Here is a 14,793-nt window from a genome sequence, read left to right as displayed (position 1 = left end):
CATGCCTAGCCGTTGCGCAGCGCACGGGGGAGGGGGCGGCTCTGCCTCTCAGCAGGCAGCTGCTCCTCTTCTGCTGGTGGGTCGCAGGCCCGCCTACCTTGCAGGGGTGATTGGAAGCTCTGTTCAGCCGTGGGCCACTGGGCCTTTTCTGCCGGTGGTCACCGTTCCGCCTACCTGGCAGGCGCTGGGGGTGGGGGCGGCTCTGCCCCTCAGCAGGCCGCTGGGCCTGCTCTGTGGATGGTCACAGTTCCCTCTACCTTGCCAGCGCAGGGGGAGGGGGCGGCTCTGCCTCTCAGCAGGCAGCTGCTCCTCTTCTGCTGGTGGGTCGCAGGCCCGCCTACCTTGCAGGAGTGATTGGAAGCTCTGTTCAGCTGTAGGCCACTGGGCCTTTTCTCATGTGCTGAATATTTAAATACTTCAAAAAGGAAAGTAAATTCATTATGTGAAAAAAGTTCTTTCTCAGATGCTCAGACCTTTCAGGGTGCCTCTTTTCTGCTCTAAAAAGATAAATATCTGGTCAGAAGACAATAACTGCATGCCCTTTCTTTTAATGCTAAAAATCATTTTAAAAGTATTCTCATAATGCATAACAGCAGAAAGAAAGCACTGAAACTCAAATTTTAGAACTCTCCTCAGATTAGCTGCTTTATTTGTTGAGGGAACAGTGACATGTTCTGGATAAATCAAAATGGAGAAATCCTTAGAGAACATTTTAAAAGTAATATCAACATAACCCAGAAATATGACATCTGTGAGCAGAGAGGGAGCAAACATTCATGTAGCAGAGACATTACCCCAGCCTCAAGGAGTAGGGGAAAGTGGGAGGCAGACTTCCCTAACAACTGTAAACTTGACTCTTGCAGGATCCAAACCAGACATATGCTTGTCCAACACATTAGGGGTGCACACCTGTGGTGAACATGAGATTGATGCCCTGTCTCAATGGGGTGGCTACTACTGGGCTCCAGAGCATTGGAAATATGTGAAGAATGTCCGGATTTAGCTATGATATCTTCCAATTTTTAAATGTTGACAACTACTAAACTAAATAAATGAGCCAAATATATGAATAAAAACTGTACACCCTGCAAGCACACCTTTGGGCTATTCAGGATCAGTATCTCTTATTGAAAATAACTGGGACCAGCAGTGTTTTCAGATTTCAGAATATTCATTTATAGATAATGAAATATTTTGAGGACAGGACCCAAGTGTAAACATGAAATTCACTTATGCTTCATATTCACCTTATTCACATAGACTGAAGGTAATTTCATACAATATTCTGGGTGCATCTTCATTTTGACTGTGACTGGTCACATGAGGTCAAGTGTGGAATTTTTGCTTGTGGTTTCTCATGGAGCTCAAAAAGTTTCAGATTTTGGAGCACTTAGAATATTGGATTCTCAGATTAGGATACTCAAATCAATACTTTGTATTAATCTATACAAGACACAATTTTTTTTTTTTTAATGTGGTGCCGGGAATCCAACCTAGTGCCTCACGTGTGCTAAGCAATCACTCTAGCACTGAGCTACAACCCCAGCCCCACAAGACACAATTTTTAAACTTTTATTTTAAATTGATAGATATTGATTGTACTTATTTATGGGGTACAGTATAATATTTTGGTGCCTATATGCATTATCTAATGATGAACTGAAGATATTTAGGTTATCTCTCATCTCAATCATTTCTTTGTGAGGAAAACATTCAAACTTCTCTGTTTTTTTTATTTATGAGATACAATATTTTAACTACAGTCACCCTTTTTGTGTAATAGCACCCCAGAACTTATTCCTTCTATCCATCTGTATCTTTTGTATCCATTAACCCATCTCTTCCCATCACCTATGTTCCACATGTTCCTTAGCTTCTGGTAACCACTCTTCCATTCTCTACTTCAATGGGCTTAGCTTTGACATTTTTTTTTAAAATAAAGAAAGAGGGAGCACCATAAAGAAAACACTTATTAAGGAAACTTGCCTGATCAGATTAGTTCATCCAGGAAGTCGGTCTTTTTCTGCTAAAAACTCAAATAAGTTTGACAGGGTTTTAAAGCCGACCACCAGGCCAGGCGAAGAGTCGTGATGCACTGGGGAAAGGACCAGAATCACCAACAAAAGAAGGCAGAGCTTTCCTGACATGACGGAACAAGTATTTTCAGCACAACTCCAAAGGGAGATAGATAAAGTGAGCAGCGCCCACTGTACTGTAAGAGGCACACTGTGTAGACAGACTGAATGCAGAGAGGCTATTCAGTTCGAGTGCTGTCTGTTACTTCTATTAAGACAATGACTATTGTAGTTCATGCTGTTTTGGAAGGGTCAACTGTATAGAAGAAAGGAAGACCCCTGAGTCAAAAGACAGCATAAAACCACAAGATGACAAATCAAGACTTAGAGAAGAGAAAGATAAAGAAGATACAACATGGAAGAGAAAACATAAAAGCTAGACAGAACAGGATGAACCAGTGGAAAGAGCACAAGTTTTGAAATCAGATGATCTGGTGGATGACCAAGGTCCTATTGGAGGTCAGTCTCTCTCCTTCCCTTCTTTTCTTTAAAAACAAAAACAACCAACCAAAACAAACAAACAAAAAAACAGAGTAAGTATTTTTATTGCACAAAAAACATAGGACTCATTTCTGGAATGAGCTTTACAATATAGATAAAATAGACTGCATGACCTCTCATTGCCCCTTGTCTTCCCCTTGGAGAGGCAACCATTGCTAACTTCACGGAAATTTTTCTATGTATTTTGTAACCTGTGTATGTATGTATAGATACCTGATTTTTTTTAAAAAGTACAGAACTCTGGGTATGGAACACTGTGTGGTGTATATTGGGCCTCTCTCATTCTTTGTAACTGTGCCGGAGTATTCTGTGATGGGGATATTTCGTGGTATTTTTAGCCTTCCCTCCATTGACTACTAGCAATGCGGCAGTGAGTATCCACTTATAGGCCTCTCTGTATAAATGTGGAGGTAGTTTTACAGAACAGACATCTAAAAGTAGAATTGCTGAGATGAGGGATTTGCATATTTTATATTCCTTTAGTTTCTTTCAAAATGTCCTCCAGTGAAGTTTCTGCAGTGTAGACTTGCTAAAGACCTGTCTCCTGATGTTCTTTCTCTCACAGGACATTTTAAATCATTTTTCAATTTCAACAACATTAGTTACAACAGTGCCGATCAGAAGCTCACAATGTACATAATTTTCCTTCTCTTGATACAGACTCTTCAGGGAACGAAAATTTAGTCAAACTAGATGTGTATTTGCTCATTTTCTTATGATACAAATAAACCAGAACAATTAGTAGAATATGTTTAAATGTCGAGTAAACCTATTTTTTGTTGTTGTTGTTGTTTATGAATCCTTATTCACATCCTCTTTTTGATTGAGGCTCCATTATCAGGGAAATTTGAATTCAGCATTGCTGTGGTATCATTTCATGCTATAATCCAACCCTCCCACTATTTCTTTTTTCAAGTACTTTGAAATCTTTGTTTTTATAGTTCACTGTGATGTTGTTTGGCCTTTACTTGTTCTTATTTTATAAACCTGAGACAATTAAAGATGTGCTTTAGTGATAATATAAATGTATGTTTTCATTAATTTTTTTTTTAGATTTTTACTGGAATTGAAGCATAACTCAAAATTTTGTGTAGGAAATTTGAAGATCACTGAGAAGTTTCAAAGAACTTAGATTAAAATAAACTTTGCCTACAGCTCACTCAAGTTTATCAACTGCACATAAAGATATGGCTACCTCATTCAACTCATCTCAATACTTTAATTAGTGGCTCTAACCTCGAATGTCAAACAAGACCTAGTTTCACAGTTTCTAAGTTAAATTCTTAAATCTTGCCATTGTATCATAAAAATTAAATTGAAAATCATAGTCATATGATGCCACTTATCATTGGACATCTAATCTCATGTGAAGTCAAAACGTTAATAGTCAATTGGTGAAAGTAACACATAGTAAGTATTTAATAATCATTTATATTAATTCCTCTTATTTTTCTTGTTCTTTATTTCCACTCCATGGAGAAATTCCTATCAATGCTACCTCTGAAACACATTCCAAATTCATCCACTTCTTTCCCCTCCACTTTACCACTCTGGGCCAAACCCCATCATTTCTTACCTTGACTATTACAATAGCCTTCTAACCAGCCTTCTGGCTTCATTCTTATTTGCCTACATTTTATGCTCCATACAGCAAAGAGGGCCCTAAAATGCAAACCAATGGTAACACTCCCTTTCATGATGCCTCCAATTTTAATGGCTTCCTATAACAAATTTCAAACTATGACCTTGGAGATCTGTGCAATGTGGTAATTGGCTACTGTTCTAGTCTCCTCTTAAATCATTCCTCCTTCATCTAGGGTATTCCACTCACCAAGGGTCTTTCTGTCTCTTTATAATGATTGAATTTTGCTGAGCCATGTTGTATTAGTTGTTCTCTGCTGGAACATTCCTCTCCCACATCATTGTATCATTGGACCCTCTTACCATTTATGTGTCTGATTAAATACCTCCCCAGAGAGGTCTTTGCTCACTAGGATGATCTAACCTAAACTAGGTTTACCTCCATCTGCCATCTCCTCAGTCACTTGATTGCATTATTCTGATTGTTTTGTCTTTATATTGTTAGCAGTATTCAGCATTCTCTGAATCTGCTTATTCATTTATCTTTATACTATCTGCTCTTCCAACTAGACTGTAAGCTCTCTTAGACTAAAACCACTCATGTTATTCTCATTGCTGTATTCCCAGGCATAAAAACATAGTAGTGACTCACTAATATTTGTTGAATGGATACATGAATAAATAAATGGTCTTCTAGTAGGGAGAATATGAGGGGCCAAACTCTCTTGGGGACTGCTACTCTCCAAACAACAAAGATTGAATGATAATAAATATTAGGTAGATTATTGAAGTTAAATCTATGGAAAGAATTTGCAAAATTTGTGGTAAGTAAAAATCACTTACATACATATTTAATGAAGAGATTTTAACAACCCATCCTCAGAGATTCTGGTTCAGATGCTCTTGGATGAGGCTCAGCAGTCTGTGTTCTTGCTTAAAATCCCAGGGAGATCTTGTGTGTTGTGACCTAGGGACCACACTGTGAGAAACATTGATTCTGTCCTGTTCTTTTTAATGAAATTTTGAATGTTAAGCCAACTAGTAGTGGCATTACTAACTTTGGTAAAGGTTTAGATTAAGGTATAAAGACATGTTTTAAGTGCACTACTTAAAATTATTAAAAATTACCTTGAGACAGCATTTTCCATTTTATTCTTTTATTGTATAGGACTGTAATTTTTAAATTGTAGACCCAATATTGGCAGCATAAGTGATGCCTGAGAAGTTGTTAGAGATGCAAATTCTCAGGCCTCATCTCAGACCCACTGAATTGCAAACCTTGGGAGGAGTTAGCAATCTTTGCTTTGACAGGCTCTCTTGGTGATTCTGATGCATGTACCAAAGTTTGAGAACCTCTTCTGTAGAATAAATGTTGGGTACCTGTTGTCTTATTCAAAAATGTGTGCAAATATGTATAAAGCTGTGGAGAGATAAGTAACTTTGAGAAATATTTGCCCTACTTAAGTGTGTAACTTGTTGCCGGAATGTTCTGTTACCTGTCTCTTCAGTTTTGAAAACAACTTATTTTCAACCTCAAAAATATGGTGTCAACTACTTTCTGACACTTTCTGTTAGGACGTCATCCTCTGAGAATCCCTTCTGGTCATCACTTGCCCTTTCTGCGAGAGCCAAAGCATCTATGAGCCATCCCCAGTTGAAGTAGGAGAACTTGGGGACTATGAGGTGGGAATGTCCCACTAGGATACCACAGCCCCACCCCACTGGTAATTGGATGGAAGAAGAAGGGAGATGAAGTCAAAGGGGAAGATCAGAAGATGACTTTGTGACATGGTGGATTCAAAGACTGGGGAAGAGAAGACCAAGTGTCACTGCTTTCATGTAGATGTGCCTTTTGTATGTAGAAGGGGAACAGAACCAGGCAGAGTGGGATTGCTTCATGAAGCAGAATCACTTTTTGACCACCTACCCTGTATCATTTAAGAAACAAAAGACTGAAGAGTTAGAATCTGTGTTTGAAGATAGAATCACAAAACCCTAGGACTGAAAGAGCCTCTAGATGTACTTTCCTAGTGTTTTTCATAGTTAGCATAAATAAACATGCTGACTTTTTTTTGGGGGGGGGTTCTGGGGATCAAAACCAGGAGTGCTTAACCACTGAGCCACATCACCATTTCGAGACAGGATGTCAGTGAGTTGCTTAGGGCCTCACCAAGTTGCTGAGGCTGGCTTTGAACTTGTGATCCTCCTGAGCCTGTTGAGCCTCCTTGGCCGCTGAGATTACAGGCACATACCACCACACTCAGCAGCCATTCCTTGACTTTTTATGAAGCCATCTTTGTACTTTTGTATTGGACTTTGTAATAAATACATAAGTAGAAAATCTGTAAGGCTTAAGATAACCCTTAAAAACATCCTTTATTATTACCAATGGTAAGAAATCCAAGGTCCAGGTAAGTTTAATAATTCACTCAAAGATACAACTCTTAAAAATCATGAGATCCAAGGTGAAAGTTCTGTTTTCCTTATTTAAGTCTGAATTTCTACAAAGACATGAAATAAAAAAAATAACTCTTGGGCTGGAGCTGTATGAGTAAGGCACTGGGTTCAATCCTCAGCACCACATATAAATAAATAAAATAAAGACATTCTGTCCATCTACAACTACAAAAAATTTAAAAAAAAATAACTCTCTCTTAGTTTGTTTCAAAACCACAGAAAGAGAAAAGCTAAACATCTTCTCTTTGTAAATTTTCTCAACACCTCAATAGTGAAAGAACCAGCTAAGAAGAGACTGAGACTAAGCAGACTAGATACTCATTAACTGAGTTCTGCAAATACACAGGCAGAACTCTTCCCCTATAGCAAAACATATTCCTAGGGTTTTTTTTTTTAATGTGTGTGAAGAGGAATGCCTTAAGGTTTCCCAATAGTTATGGCTGTGGCTGTGTGTGTTTGTATGTGTACATGTGCTCACTGGGATGATTCTGGCAAACAGCAAGATGGATAGCTAATTTTCCAAAAAGGAGAAGAATTGCTGCTAATCAAATTTCTCAGGTGGGGAAGGAGAAGGGGATATGACTTAAGAAGAACAGAATGGAGAGCCACTCAGGAGTATGCTACATTGACTGTTCAGCCTTATTTATAGAGAATCCAAGAAAATTTCAAAGAAGGGATCCAATTGCTGGGGGTGAGGGTGTGCCAATAGCAACTGGATTGGATATCTATCAGAAGACTGGTGTTGATTGCTTGAGGACACTGATCTGAGTAGTGAGTGGGGTTGAATTGAGTTGACTTGGGCCTGAGATGGGAGTGACTTACACAAGCTGGAGTGTGTAGGTGTCTAATAGTTGTAACTAGCTGGGGGGGTGGTCCTTTTGGTCTCACTGGGGAAAGTCCTTGACTTCATCTGGGGATTATAAGAGAAAAGTTGCTATAAAAGAATGTAGAATTGCTGTTCTATGATATCATAACAGACTCAACTATTTGTGTAACTTTCACATGCAAGTTTCTGCTGTGTCTGATGTTTTGAAAATATTTCAGTCTTCAGGCACCTTAACTCCCCAGGGTTCTTATTGGTCACTCCTTTAAGAATACTGGCCAGAATGAATCTCAGAATTTGCCTGCTAGGGCTGGGGCTGTAGCTCAGTGGTAGAGCATCAGCCTCACATGTATGAGGCACTGGATTCGATCCTCAGTACCACATAAAAATAAAGAAAGAAAAAATTCACCTGCTAGTGGTTCCAAATGGGAATAGGGTAGTACCAGCTCCTAAAGAAGTATCTGGAATTGTTTGTGGCTATAGAAGCAAAGAGATTGTTTTTTAGTTGTCACATTGGGTGTGAGTGCTACTGGCTTTTTAATGGCAAGAGGTTCGGGGTCCCTCAAATTCCTATAAAAGAGAGCTCTGACCCATGAGGAATATTGAGTCCTACAGTGCCAATGGCATTTTAGGACACTGCATAACTCATTTTTTGGGTGAGATCCAGAGGCGTGAAATGCTCCAGGGGCAGGTACAGAGGACAGATGAATCTTCTTCAAATACCCCATTACTTCTACAAGAACTCGTCCTGCTGCCTACAGTGGACTCTTCACAATTGTCTTCAAAGAATCCCAAGTCATTTTTATATCTTCTAAGAGCACCTGCTACTCCTATGATCAACATTCACAAAAGCAAATCTAAACTTTAAAATAAGTGAACATTTGAGAACCTACAACTTCGGATGATAGTATGACCCGTCTTCATTTGGCACTGATCATCACAAGCAACTTTACTTTAAAAGTGCCAGAGTTTAGAGTGAAACAAACCATTTCTCAACACAGTCATAAAATGTGGGAAAAGAAACAACAATCAGAACATAAAGTTTTTCGAAAACGAGGCTTTTCGTTAAGGTTAAATCAAAAATAGCAACGCAACTTCCTGGTTTTCTGATTCAAGTCATTTCAGGTATTAGTCTTTTGGTTTGGCTTCCCAAGCCCATTTTCATCAAGATGGTGCAAGCAGCTAAAAGAAATGATGCATGGGTAATGAGAGGCAGGAGTGAAGTCAGAAAAGCAAGAGGCCAGCCTCTTTTCCAGAGACTGGGTGGTTTCAAATTCAATCAGGCATTATGCACCCGTGGGAGGAAGGCAGGATCCTTGTGCTGGCATATGTGGTGTTTCTGACTTTGAAAGATGTAGCCTGTCTGAGGAACCATTGCCCTGGCACCAGTGGAATATCAGTTTTTGATGGCTGTCATTATTTCCAGCATTTACAGTCTGTACTTACTATTTCAGACCATCTTGAATTTAGTAACATTACACAGGGCCTTGCAGGTGGGAGGCAAGACACCTATCTGGTTTCCTGAGGGCTGTGGCTAACCTCCAAAGTTGATTGTTTTTGTTGCTGCCTTTTTCTATTGTGCTTTTGTTACCTTAGGAGGCCCCTATTTCCTTGGGGGGAATTAACAAACCAAGGAGGTCTGTAACCTACCTGTTCCTTTTAATTCACAGATCTTAAGAGATAGAAGTCACCTTGGGGGTGGTCCCCAAATGAGAAGATGGTCAAAGAAGTTACTTGTCCAAGATCTCCTGAAGACCATACAGTCTAGTCTAGAATTGAATCTCTTGATATTGAACCCAATACCATTGTCCAATTTAATAATGGAGGGTTGATTAGATTCTCTATGTCTTTTTTAGTTTTCAAATTGCTGTTTTTGTGGAATTCAGAAGTCATTTAGAATGCAAGACTATTCTTTCCCAGTGCATTTTTCAAACTTTGCAATTGCTTTACTTCAAGATTTGGAACTTCAAATTTTATATATAAAAGGGCAGCATCAAAATACAAAATGGTTTTCACTGGGTCTTTTATGTCCTTGATGTTGTAAGTGCACTCATGAGCTTTACAAGATAAAGTATCTTGCAGCTCCAGCTCTGAACAATAAAAGTTGCTGAAGCTGTTAGAAGCTGCAAGAATACCCACTTCCTACTTTACTGGTGACATATTTTTTGCAAAGCTGTTCTCACTCAGCTTCCCCATCTCAAGCAAATTGAGATTTACAACAATAACTTCAAGTTCCTTTTTATGCTGTCTCTGCTCTGTACAGTAAAACAACTTTGTTAGTAAATGTGAAATATTTTTTCCCTTGAACATTTGAAATGTAAGTATTATTTGTTATTTTGCATTTATCTCATGTACCTTTTCCCCTAAGGTTAGTTCCTGAGAATTCTGGTTCTACTGAGATATGTTGAGAGAAAAAAAAAATGTTCTGTGGTCAAATAGGATTTGAAAATAGCTTTCATATTCACAGTACTCATTAGTATCTAAAGACTTTATAATAAAAGTGGATCCACCATTTGACCCAGCTATTCCACTCCTTGGTCTATACCCAAAGGACTTAAAAACAGCATACTACAGGGACACACCCACATCAATGTTTATAGCAACACAATTCACAATAGCTCAACTGTGGAACAAATCTAGATGCCCTTCAGTTGATGAATGGATAATGAAAATGGGGTATATATACACAACGGAATACTATTCAGCATTAAAAGAGAATAAAATCATGGCATTTGCAGGTAAATGGAGGGAGTTGGATAATATAATGCTAAGCGAAGTTAGCCAATCACAAAAAAACAAGTGCGGAATGTTTTCTCTGATAAAAGGATGCTGATTAATAATGGGGTTGTGGGGGGGCATGGATGGATTAGATGAACTTTATATAGAGCAAAGGGTAGGGAGGGGATGGGGGCATGGGGTAGGAAAGATGGTGGAATGAGATGGATATCATTACCCTAAGTATATGTATGAAGACATGAATGGTGTGACTCTATTTTGTGTACAACCCAAGATATGAAAAATTGTGCTCTATGTGTAATATGATTTGCAATGCATTCTGGTGTCATACATAACAAATTAGAATAAAAAAAACTAATTTAACTTTTCTTAACCCAGAATCTTCCAAATATATTCGAATCACTTTTCCTTCTGTCACATTTGTGTGCATAAATCTTTTGAAGAACTCCCCTAACCCCTGCTTTTTTTTCTCTTTCTTTTTTTCTTTTTCTTTTTTCTTTTTGGTACTGGGGATTGAACCCAGGAGCACTACATCACCAGCCCTTTTTCCTTTTTATTTGGGATAGGGCCTCACAAAATTACTGAGGGTGAATTTGAACCTATGATCCCCCTGCCTCAGCCTCCTGAGTCACTGTGATTACAGGTGTGAAACACCATACCCAGACCTGCAAAATTCTTTTTTTTTTTTAATTTTATGTTAGGTATTCTTTTTTTTAATATTTATTTATTTTTTTAGTTATTGGCAGACACAACATCTTTGTTGGTATGTGGTGCTGAGGATCGAACCCGGGCCGCACGCATGCCAGACGAGCACGATACCACTTGAGCCACATCCCCAGCCCCTGCAAAATTCTTAATAGACAGGAAATACTGATTTAAGAACTAAAAATTAATTGCATGTGTGCTGTTGCTTTATAGTGTTTTGAGCAATTTAGGGGGAATGAGGTTTTTGTAAAGCTCAGATAAAACAAAAACTCAGACTCTACAGTCAAAAGGCCTGGGGTTGGATTGTGGGGAGAGCTTAGTGGTAGAGTGCAATTTCAGATATCCCTTGCCAAAAAAAAAAAAAAAAGTTTTAAAAAGGCCCAGAGTTCAATTTTGGCTTTCTTACTTGTTGTGACATAACTGAGTAAATTATTTAACCTCTAAACTTCACCATCTTCATTGCAAAATGGAGAGAACCAGAACAGACTATGATATGATGTGGGGACAAAAAAAGAAAAGGAGTGATAGATTTTCCAAATATAGTACAAAAATGGGAGCAATGCTTAGGTTTTTATGTATTTATTTTAATTGCATGAAAATTAAAAAAATACAGGAGCTCTTCTGCTATGTTTCTAATAATAACTGATGTTCATTTAAAACTTTTTAAAAAGAGATGTTACCTGGGCAATTACTAGTAGGTGTATAACAACAGGTTTCTTCCTTCCAAATCTTCAAAAGTATTGCAATTGTTTTCTGATAATTTTCCCATAATTTAATGATTCTTTTATTTTGGGAAACAACTCATCCAAAGAACACACAGAAAATTTGCTAAGCTTTAAAATCTTCATCCTAGACCTGGCTTTCAGAGCATGGGTCACAGAATAGTTCATATGCAGTGTCCATTTCATATAAATGTAAGGTAAATGCTATTCTCACACTAGCTAGAATAGCATTTTTTTCAATCCCATAGTAAAAACAAATAACCTTTGTAGAGTGCTTAATATGTCAGGCACTGTTCTAAGAGTTCTGCTATGGAAATGTTCATTTACTCTCTCAACAACTTTGTGAGATGGGTAGCACTATTGTTCTCATTTGCAGGTGAACTGATGCAAATTCTTAACTTACCCCACATCTGTCAGCTACTCAGGGTAGAGCTGGGATTCGAACCCAGATAATCTGGTTCTAAAACTTGCTCATTCGACTGAGTATACTCTCCCATGGGGTAGCTGACTTGGTCAGGATTCCAATGTGGGAGCAGGAAACATGGGAAACAGTAGAAAAAATGTAAAGAAGACGTGATCTTCTTTTCCATTTCTAGGAGCCAGGGAATACATACATAATAGGGTTTATCTTTTTTAGCAACTTTTTACTTCTCAAGACTCACTGCTTCTCCTGCCAAGCCTCTAGGTTACTGAAGAGTTCACTGCAGGGCACTCCCAAGCTCTCATTGTTACCCAGGCATCTGTCAGCTCCCCCAGTTCCTCTCCACAACCTGTGCCCTCTTCCCTTGCTTGCTTGGTATCTTCAGGACTCAGTTTAGGAGTCATTTCCAACAGGGAACCTCCCCTCCCCAACTCACCTAGACTATTTAAGTCTCCAAGCAGGGAGAGCCTTGTATTCTTCTTATGTTAGCACTAATGACATGATAGTTAAGTGTTCATTTGTTTGTCCATGGATCCCATTAGATGGTACACTACAGGAGAGTACAGACCCACTGTCCTATCTCTGTTGGCTCCCTAGGGTCTAGCTCAGTACCTAAGCACCTGGTTGGTACTTAATACTTATTTGTTGCTAAACAAAACTATACTATTCTTCAATGGATTTCCATGTCCAAAATAATTATTCATCACCTACAGTTTCCTCCTTCTTAGTGCATAAACAGGTAAATTGCTGCTGGAAGAAATGAGAGGAGGGTGTTTCTACTGGAGCTGTGCCTCTTTGGCCTCGTTGTGCCAGTGCCCTCCCCCAACACTTCATTCCTATCCCATTCCTCTCATCCTTATGTGTTAGGAGGGATCCCTTGAAGCAATACTGTGATGAGCATGTGCAGTTGAGTGCTGGGCAGGATTCTCAGGGAAGCCCCTACTGGGAAATTGACTAGCTCAGGACGACCATGAGAGCAGCACTCTCACCATCACTATGGTTATCCAGCCCCAGTCTTGGCTGTTTAGGGGAAGAAGAGATGGAAACAGAGACATAATAACTGCAGTTGCTCTTACTGCTACTGTCTCCACAAAGTGGCGAAAGGTATTAGGCATTTCCCACCGAAGCTGGGCTAGCTAAAACCAAGCGCAATAGGGATAGAGGGCAACTAGAAAGGATCCTGTATGCTTCCTACCTTTTCTGCCTGTAATCTTTGTTATAATTTTGTAAAAAAATCCTTTTACTGAAGCTGCCATATTTGAATTATATTACTCTACATTTTCAGTTTTTGTTAACTATTAGGTCAGTATAAATCTAAGAGAATATATGGTGGGCATGGTGGCTTGTGCTGTAATCCCAGCAGCTTGGGAGGCTGAGGCAGGAGGATCACAAGTTCAAAGCCAGCCTCAGCAACTTGGCAAGGCCCTAAGTAACTCATTGAAACCCTGTCTCTAATTAAATACAAAATAGGTCTGGGGATGTGGCTCAGTGGTTAAGCACCCTTGGGTGCAATCCCTGGTGTGTGTGTGTGTGTGTGTGTGTGTGTGTATTTTTCCATATATTTCTGGAACAGAAATTTAAGTATTGGCTCACTCAATCTGTCACATGCCCATTCATTCAACCAATGCTTGCCATGCAATTTGTGCAAGGGTGTTCTGGTGGGCCTGAGGAAAACCTTGGGGATGAGTAGGGTACGGTCCTTGTTTGCATGGAACTCACAATACACAGGGGTTTGGCTGCAGAAATAGCTAACACCATACAAAATGTAATACATATGACATTATGGGAAATGTTTATTCAGTTTAGAGATGTAGGAACTGAGGTAGTAAGAGGTCATTATATCAGTGATGTCTAATAGAAGGTTCTGGGATGATGGAAATGCTCAATATTTGTGCATTCTATGCTATAGCCATTAGCCACATGTGGCTACTGAACATTTAAAATTTGGCTAGTATGACTGAGAAGCTGATTTTAAATTTTGTTTGGTTAATTTAAATTTACGTAATCAGTGTAGCTGGTAGACACCATGTTGGCTGCACAACTCGAGATAATATTGTTTCAGACAGATAGAAGTACAAAAACTCAGAAAAGCTTTGGGTCCCAACAGGCAGGCTAGAGTATCAACCATGTGCAGAGAGAATTGAACCTCCTATGAGCTTCAGACCCTTCTATTCCCTGCCTATTTGACATCTTAAAGGCATCTCAAAGACTCCCCAGAATGAAAAATAAAAATCTCAATCCTCCCTGAATCCTGGTTATTCTCTCAAAACCTATAATCATTGCTCAAATCAGAATCTTGGGAGTCACCCTTGAAATCTCCTCATTCTCATCCATGTGATCAATCCACCAATTTCTAACATAAGCATCTCTCAAATTCATTGTATTTTTCCATCTCTAATGACACCTCCCTAGTTCAAACCTTAACCTGAGTTATTCCTTCTTTTGGCCTCCTACTTATTTTTTATTGTGGAATAAGACTTAGCATGAAATATACCCCCTTGACAGTAAGAATATGAGACAGTATGGTTGACTTTAGGCATGATATTGTTCAGCGGAACTCTAGAACTTATCTTTCATGACTAAAATCACACACTGGTATCCTAAATACGTATACTGTTGCTAGAGCAGTTCTTCTCTAAAACCAAATCTGATCAGCTCACCCTCACGATTAGGTTAAAGTCTCAGGTTCTTAACATGGCTTATTAAAGTTGCCCTCTGCCTACCTCTCCAGAATCATCTTGTACTGTTTTTATTTTCTTTTCATTGCAACTG

General features: G+C 39.0%; 1 protein-coding gene across 6 annotated transcripts in view; it reads right to left on the bottom strand.

Moving 5' to 3' along the window:
* Fyb1 (FYN binding protein 1) overlaps positions 1-14,793 on the bottom strand; it is a 155,043-nt gene that overhangs the window by 62,920 nt on the left and 77,330 nt on the right. The gene's annotated exons all lie outside the window — the stretch shown is intronic.

The sequence above is a fragment of the Marmota marmota genome, unplaced genomic scaffold, assembly GCF_001458135.2.
Source record: "Marmota marmota marmota unplaced genomic scaffold, marMar, whole genome shotgun sequence".
NCBI classification, from domain to species: domain Eukaryota; kingdom Metazoa; phylum Chordata; class Mammalia; order Rodentia; family Sciuridae; genus Marmota; species Marmota marmota.
The sequence above is the reverse complement of the archived record's forward strand: the minus strand, read 5'-3'. Positions and strand labels throughout refer to the sequence as shown.